The 8,156-nt window shown below is 51.4% G+C and overlaps 1 long non-coding RNA gene across 1 annotated transcript; it reads left to right on the top strand.

The window, feature by feature from the left end:
* Positions 1-5,646: 5,646 nt before the first annotated feature.
* LOC308186369 lies at positions 5,647-6,833 on the top strand. The gene is made up of 2 exons (XR_013944037.1): positions 5,647-5,889; positions 6,004-6,833. It is a non-coding gene; the product is annotated as an uncharacterized lncRNA (long non-coding RNA).
* The last annotated feature ends 1,323 nt before the right edge of the window (positions 6,834-8,156 follow it).

Raw genomic sequence — 8,156 nt, 5'->3', positions numbered from 1 at the left:
GCCTCCTGGTTTTTAAAATTGCTCCCCTGAGCTGCTGGCTCTGCTGCCTGCTACAGCAAATGTTCGGGTGCCATCAGCGTCGCACTTGGGCGTGGGCACTGACCCTGCGGAGGAGAGCTGAGACTCGCGTGTATTGTGTACCCTGCCGCCAGTGATCGTTTTCCCCTAGCAGATCTATTTTGAATCATTTCCCTAAATTTTAGAGGAACTTTAGGCTCTTTGTGCTATGATTTGTGAAGCTGTAGGGGCCCTCAGGCATTTGCTGCTGGCAGAGGAAAACCGCTTGTCGAATTTGTTGTAAATACTTTCTGTTTGGACAACAACGCCTGTGTGTGTGTGTGTGTGTGTGTGTGTGCGTGCTTTGACGACCCCCTGCGACGCCCCAGCTCCGCGAGGGAAGCTTTGAAGCGGCTCTGGGAAAACCTCTGCGGAAGAAACCGCTGCTAGTGACTTGCGGAAAAGGGACTCCACAATCAGTGAGATTGTAAAGTAGGTATGTTTATTCAGCGCTGGGCAGCACGGGAGGTCGTGGGCATGAAGATTGATGACTCTTCCTCGTCACCGCTAGTTGACCTCTTGTCTTTGCACAGACTCAGTTGCTCCTTGGCTCTTGTCCATCTGCAGGACCAGTTTCTCCCAGTTTCTTAAGACAGGCTCACTCTCTTATTAGGAGACTGACCTTGGTAAGGGGCCCAAGGCTTCTTGCTTTAGTTAATTGGCACAATGCACCATAGTTAGCAAAGACGCTAAGTAGCATCCTAGTTTAACGCCGTCAGCGCTCTATCTCTACTTGATAAGATTCTCCTAACTCCCTCTCTCACTGGAGCCCACGCAGCCCTCCGTCCTGCCGAAGGACTTCACGGGGACTTCTGCCGGCTCCGGGTGCCCGCACACAGGCAGAAATGGCTTTGAGAGAAAACAATCAGGAGGAGGAGAGCTCAGAGACTGCGGCCGGCTTCGGCCACCTTCCCCTCGCTTTCCCTCTCCGTGTTCAAACCGAGCACTGTTCTGCCGTCAACCTTCGCTGCCTCTGCCCGCGGCGCTGGGCTTTCGCGTGTGCCATTGCTCCTCTACATATTTTATCCTTCCTTTTGTAAGGAATGGTCCAGCAATTCGTGTCACTAAGGGATTTGAAGGGTTAACATCGAGGCCCGGGTCTAGGTGATAAGAGAACAAAGGGGTTTTTAGGGAAAAGTGCTGACTACTGCAGGGGATGTTGCTAGAGTTTCTGAAATCCGGCGCAGAGGCTCCCAAACGAGGAGGAAGGGGGAGCTGAAGGACAATTGAAGGACAAAAGCCTGAGAGGAAGACAACCAGCATTCAGCCCGAGCAAGCCCCGAGAGACCACCAGAGACTGGTACGCAGGCGCCCCTGGGAGGGGTTTTGGATTCCGGAAACCAATTCTAATAACCCTGCCTCTTCTCGAAGTAGTAATGAATATGTATTAGCCTGGGAGCATCAAAACCAGCCGCCTTACGTAACAGGTGTGCGTCCTGGGGGAGCAGAGACTCCCGGCGCACCCAGCGCTGCTTGCTTGCCTCTATTCGTTTAATAAATTGTAAACTTAGATTGTAATCCTATTTGGATTTATAACAGCCATTTATAACACTTTTTATATTTGTATTTTATTTAAGGCTGTCTTGCCCCCCTCCCCCCCCAGCCTCGCTGCTCGCCAATAAAGCTGGCGCAGGGGCTAAGGGATTTGAAGGGCCTGCTTGTACACCTAAGGGATTTGAGGGCCTGCTTGTACACCTTTGGGGACTGCCTCTTTTTGGGGGGGGGTGGGGGGGTGTTAGGAGCTGCTTGTATACTTTTTTAGGCATTCCTCTGAGAGGGGGTTGGGAGCTTCGTGTATACTGGGGGGGGAGGGCCTCCCTCGAGGTGGAAGCGGGGGGGGTTGGAGCGTTTCTACACTGTAGGGGCCTGCCTGTACACTTTTGGGGCCTGCCTTGGAGGGGTTGGGAACTGCTTGTACACCTTTGGGGCCTGCGTCTGCGCGGGGCGGGGGGGGGTTGGGGGGTTGGAGCTGGTTTTAACCTTTCGGGCTTGCATCTGGAGGGGGTTGGGGCCTGCCTTTGGGGGGGTGGTTGTGAGCTGCTTGTATACTGTAGGGGCCTGCTTGTACACCTTTGGGGCCTGCGTCTGGGGGGGGGTGGGAGCTGCTTGTACACTGTTAGGGCCTGCCTTGGGGGAGGGGTTGGGGCATGTGCCTTGGGGGCATGGGGTTGGGAGCTGCTTCTACGCTGTAGGGGTCTGGGTCTTGGGGGGTTGGGGCTGTTTGTACACCTTTGGGGCGTGCCTCTGGGGAGGATGGGGAGTTGCTTGTACACCTTTGGGGCCTGTGTCTGGGGGGGGGTTGGGGCCTGTGCCGGGGGGGTTGGGAGCTGCTTGTACGCTCTAGGGTCCTCTGGCAGGCTTTGGGGCCTCCCTTTGAGGGGGGCAGTTGGGAGCTGGTTGTACACCTTTGGGGCCTGAGTCTGGGGTGTGGGGGCTGGGGCTGAGGCCTGGGGCCTGGGGCATGCATCTGGGTGGTGGTGGGGGGGGGTCCAGTTCATGGGGGGGGTGGGTTGGGAGCTGCTTGTGGACAGTTGGGGTCTGCATCCGGGTGTGGCTGGGGCCTGCTTGTAGACTTCTGCAGCCTGTGTCTGGTGTTTGGGGGCTTTTCTGTAGTGTTTGGGGATTGCATTTTGGCTTTGGGATGTGTCTAGAGCTTCTGGGGCCTAGCTGTAGTGCTTGGGGCCTGCGTCTGGGGCTTTTCTGTAGCATTTTGGTAGCGTGTTTGTGATTTGGGGTCTGTATCCAGGGTTTTGCCTTTTTTGTAGTTTTCAGCTTTGTGTCTGTTTCTTTGTTGGTTGCCTGGGGTTTGGGGTTTGGATCATTAGTCAGTGTCATTAGCGTCGGGGGGTTGATATGAAGGGTTAGGGTTGTGGTTAGAGTTGTTAGGGTTAAAGAGAATAAGGATTTTAGGGTAAGGGGATCAAGGTTGCGGGAATAAAAATGTTTTTGCACAGAGTTACATCGTTTAGAGGGAAGGAAGGTGGTATTGATATATGCTTGCAGTGATAAGAAAGCTTAACAGACAACCTTGTAAAATGCAGACAACCAGAATCCTTAGAGCAATTGGGTGGAAATCACGGTGTAAGAAACATTACCACCTCAAAGAGGAAAACAGTCAAGAAAAAAATAAAATTGACTAGTAACAGGCCAGCAGCTGTGTATTTTCTGTGAAGCACTGGATAGATTGTGAACATGGATTACCCAGTCAATGGGGAAACTGGGGAGGGTCCTGGTCACCGAGAGGAAAAAAAAAATTATATAAACTGTGTTATGGAACTAGTAGGTGGCTTGTGGGACGCCTGCCATTGCAATCGTGAATAAAAATGCTACCTCACTGAGATACTTGCCTGAGCCTATGGTATTGGTTACAGAGTGTTTCTAATAAGGTGTTAGGGTTTTAAGGTTTCAGGGCTAAGGCACTAGGGTTGGGTTTCAGGGTTAGGGTTTCCAGGGTTTAGGGTTAGGATTTTAAGGTTGTTAGGGTTGGAGTTATAAGGGTTAGGGTTTGGGGGTTAGTGTGTTAAGGTTTTAAAGTATTTTGTGGTTTTAGTGTTGATAGGGTTTTTAGGGTTAGGGTCTTAGGGTTTTAGTTATGGTCAGGTATTTAGGGTTAGGGTTTTTTTAAGGTTAGGGTCTCCAGCGTTAGGGCTTTGAGAATCTTTACGTTTTGGGTTAGGGTTTAGAGGGTCTTAATTTTTAGGGTTAGGGCTTTTAGGCGTAGGTCTAGTGTGGTAAATTTTATCGGGTTAGGACTGTAAGGGTTTTTAGGGTTAGGGTTTCTAGGGTTTTTTGGGGTAGGGGTTAGGGTTAGATCCGTGGGAGCCGTAGTGTTAGGGGTCAGGGTTCTTAGGGGTAAGGCCCAATATTAGGGTGGAAGGCCAAACTAAGGGGGGAGCCCCCCCCAAAATTGAAGGGTCGAAGCCCCAATTTAGGGGAAGAAACGTCAAAATTGTGGGGTCCCCCAAAATTGGGCGGAAGAGCTCTTAATATTGGGGGAAACCCAAAAAAGGAGGGTGGGGGACTCTAAAATTGGGGGGACCCCCCAAATTGGTTGTGTCCCCCCCCAAATCGGTTGTGTCCCCCCCAAATTAGGGGAGGAACCCCCAAAATTGGGTGGGCGAACCCCCAAATTGGGGGGAAGAAGACTTAAATGGAAGTGTGAAATTCCAGAATTGGATGTGGACCCCCCAGAACAGTCTTCAGGGGTTTAGTGTGGTAAATTTTATTGGGTTAGGGCTGTAAGGGTTTTTAGGGTTAGGGTTTCTAGGGTTTGTTGGGGTAGGGGTTAGGGTTAGATCCGTGGTTGCCATAGGCTTAGGGGTCAAGGTTCTTAGGGGTTAGGCCTAATATTAGGGCGGAAGGCCAAAATAAGAGGGGAGGAGCCCACCCAAAATTGAAGGGTTGAAGCCCAAAGTTAGGGGAAGGAACGTCAAAATTGTGGGGTCCCCCAAAATTGAGCGGAAGAGCTCTTAATATTGGGGGAAACCCAAAAAAGGAGGGTGGGGGACTCTAAAATTGGTTGTGTCCCCCCCCAAATTGGTTGTGTCCCCCCCAAAATTGGTTGTGTCCCCCCCAATTAGGGGAGGAACCCCCAAAATTGGGTGGGCGAACCCCCATATTGGGGGGGAAGAACACTTAAATGGAAGTGTGAAATTCCAGAATTGAATGTGGACCCCCCAGAACAGTCTTCAGGGGTTTAGTGTGGTAAATTTTATCGGGTTAGGGCTGCAAGGGTTTTTAGGGTTAGGGTTTCTAGGGTTTGTTGGGGTAGGGGTTAGGGTTAGATCCGTGGTTGCCATAGGCTTAGGGGTCAAGGTTCTTAGGGGTTAGGCCTAATATTAGGGCGGAAGGCCAAAATAAGAGGGGGGGAGCCCCCCCCAAAATCGAAGGGTTGAAGCCCAAAGTTAGGGGAAGGAACGTCAAAATTGTGGGGTCCCCCAAAATTGGGCGGAAGAACTCTTTAATATTAGGGGGGAACCCAAAAAAGGAGGGTGGGGGACTCTACAATTGGGGGGGACCCCCAAAATTGGTTGTGTCCCCCCAAATTAAGGGAGGAACCCCCAAAATTGGGTGGGTGAACCCCCAAATTGGGGGGAAGAAGACTTAAATGGAAGTGTGAAATTCCAGAATTGAATGTGGACCCCCCCCAGACCTGGGGAGGAATCCCCAAACTTGGGGGCGACCCCCAAATTTGGGGTTAAAGCCCCAGATCCCGGGGAGCTAAGCCCCAAATTAAGGGAAGGAACCTCAAACATGTGGTGAGAACCCCAACATTGGGGGAAAGAACCTTAATATTAGGGTGGCAGGCCAAGAAAGGATGGTGGGGGCCTCCAAAATTGTGGGGGGCTTGGAATTGGGGGGAATCCCCAAAATGGAGGGGGAACCCCAAAAGTGGGGGGGGGGGGCGAAGCACCAAATTAGGGGAAGGAACCCCAAAATTGCGGGGAAGAACTCTGAAATGGAGAGCTGAAAACCCGAAATTGAGGGGAAACCCCCCAAAACGGCGGGAAAACCCTCCATAAACACGAAACCGGTAATGTAACAGAGCAAAAAATGGCGTCCTACGGCACGCTGCGAGGCTCAATTTTCTGGGGAGTGCTGGGAAATGTAGTTCTTGGCCACCGGGTTTCCGGGAGTCCATATTGTTTTCCCAGAGCATGCCGGGAGATGTAGTTCTCGGACACTGGGCTTCCGGGAGGCCATGTTGGTTTCCCATCTTTGCTAGACTCCGGGTGCTCTGGCTTCACAGAGAAACCCCCAAACTGAAAAATGTACCTGCTAATATATTGGGCTCTAAATGTAGCCCTGGGTTAATTGAATAACAATCCCTGGGTAAGATTGAAGTGCAGGAGGGGTTGGCTACGGTTTTAAGAGCCGGTTTGCAGAAAAGGGATTTCCCGTTAAGAAATGGCATATACTGATTGTTCTCTTCCTTGCTCTGCCAAGACCTGAAGCACATCTTGGAAGCCAGGCAGAATCCGTGGAGCCAATGGAGTTCTCAAGCTCGACTTCAGCTTCTTCCCAGCTAGAAGAAGCAAGGACACGCCGGCTGAGTTCCACAGGCAACGCGCCCGTATCTGTAGACGAGGATTTAGAGATGCTACTTTGGGAACTCTCAGACGGCATACTGGAAGCCGAGCTCGACTTGGACCCAGGGAAGGATGAGGATGACCTCCTCCTTGAGCTTTCCAAGATGATTGATGATTGAACTGCATAGTCCTATGGTATATTAAAAAAAAAAAAAAAAAAACCAACTCTTCTTCTTGTTGGATACCCTGAGGTGATCCTTTTTCTAACTGAGGCTTTGCAATGAGACTTAAAGCACAGTTGGAACTGGTAGAAATTGGCAGGATTTGCACTCAGTTGTCCTAAGTTTCCCTGCTGGTCAGAGTTAAGGTCTTGTGCATGGTTCCGTAAGTAGAGGTGGCTACCTTTGATATCAAGAGGACAAAACACTTGTTTCTTTTGGCACAGAAAGATGTCCATCGGCACGCTGTGGTGGCTGTGAATTGACGTAGTGATGGAGCGATGCTCTGAAGGCTTAAACGGAAAGCTTCTTCCTTCCGCCCCCCCTTGGCACAGCTCGATGTTGGGCACATTGTGAAGCCTGGGTGTTCTGATTTCTCGGACAGTTGATACCCAAATCCCGGAGTTACTATGTCAACTCTTGACTTTTATTTGTGTATGCCATTGTTTTGACTGTAATCTTTTCAGATGATGAAGCTGTAAGGGCGGGAGGGAGCAAAATAATTATTCTAGCGTTGTGGACCAAACATGCTGCCAGGAGTGGTGGTGGTGGGGTCAGCCCACCCGGCCTTACTTTCAATTATCAGGGATGATAAAATGGTGTGAAAAGCAGCAGCTCTGCGATACGGCTACGCTACCCCCACTCCCTTCTCTTGTGCTGTACCAAAGTTCCCCCAAGCTTTGGTTGGTGCTTTTTGCTGGTGACAGTAGGACTCCAGGGCGAGTAGTCGGGACTCTCCTGCAGTAACTGGGTCAATTAAGGGTTGGTTTAAGTGCCTCCTGGTTTTTAAAATTGCTCCCCTGAGCTGCTGGCTCTGCTGCCTGCTACAGCAAATGTTCGGGTGCCATCAGCGTCGCACTTGGGCGTGGGCACTGACCCTGCGGAGGAGAGCTGAGACTCGCGTGTATTGTGTACCCTGCCGCCAGTGATCGTTTTCCCCTAGCAGATCTATTTTGAATCATTTCCCTAAATTTTAGAGGAACTTTAGGCTCTTTGTGCTATGATTTGTGAAGCTGTAGGGGCCCTCAGGCATTTGCTGCTGGCAGAGGAAAACCGCTTGTCGAATTTGTTGTAAATACTTTCTGTTTGGACAACAACGCCTGTGTGTGTGTGTGTGTGTGTGTGTGTGTGTGTGTGCGTGCTTTGACGACCCCCTGCGACGCCCCAGCTCCGCAAGGGAAGCTTTGAAGCGGCTCTGGGAAAACCTCTGCGGAAGAAACCGCTGCTAGTGACTTGCGGAAAAGGGACTCCACAATCAGTGAGATTGTAAAGTAGGTATGTTTATTCAGCGCTGGGCAGCACGGGAGGTCGTGGGCATGAAGACTGATGACTCTTCCTCGTCACCGCTAGTTGACCTCTTGTCTTTGCACAGACTCAGTTGCTCCTTGGCTCTTGTCCATCTGCAGGACCAGTTTCTCCCAGTTTCTTAAGACAGGCTCACTCTCTTATTAGGAGACTGACCTTGGTAAGGGGCCCAAGGCTTCTTGCTTTAGTTAATTGGCACAATGCACCATAGTTAGCAAAGACGCTAAGTAGCATCCTAGTTTAACGCCGTCAGCGCTCTATCTCTACTTGATAAGATTCTCCTAACTCCCTCTCTCACTGGAGCCCACGCAGCCCTCCGTCCTGCCGAAGGACTTCACGGGGACTTCTGCCGGCTCCGGGTGCCCGCACACACACAGAAATGGCTTTGAGAGAAAACAATCAGGAGGAGGAGAGCTCAGAGACTGCGGCCGGCTTCGGCCACCTTCCCCTCGCTTTCCCTCTCCGTGTTCAAACCGAGCACTGTTCTGCCGTCAACCTTCGCTGCCTCTGCCCGCGGCGCTGGGCTTTCGCGTGTGCCATTGCTCCT

The sequence above is a fragment of the Anser brachyrhynchus genome (genome assembly GCF_964034855.1).
Source record: "Anser brachyrhynchus genome assembly, contig: SCAFFOLD_206, whole genome shotgun sequence".
Lineage (NCBI taxonomy): Eukaryota > Metazoa > Chordata > Aves > Anseriformes > Anatidae > Anser > Anser brachyrhynchus.
The sequence above is the reverse complement of the archived record's forward strand: the minus strand, read 5'-3'. Positions and strand labels throughout refer to the sequence as shown.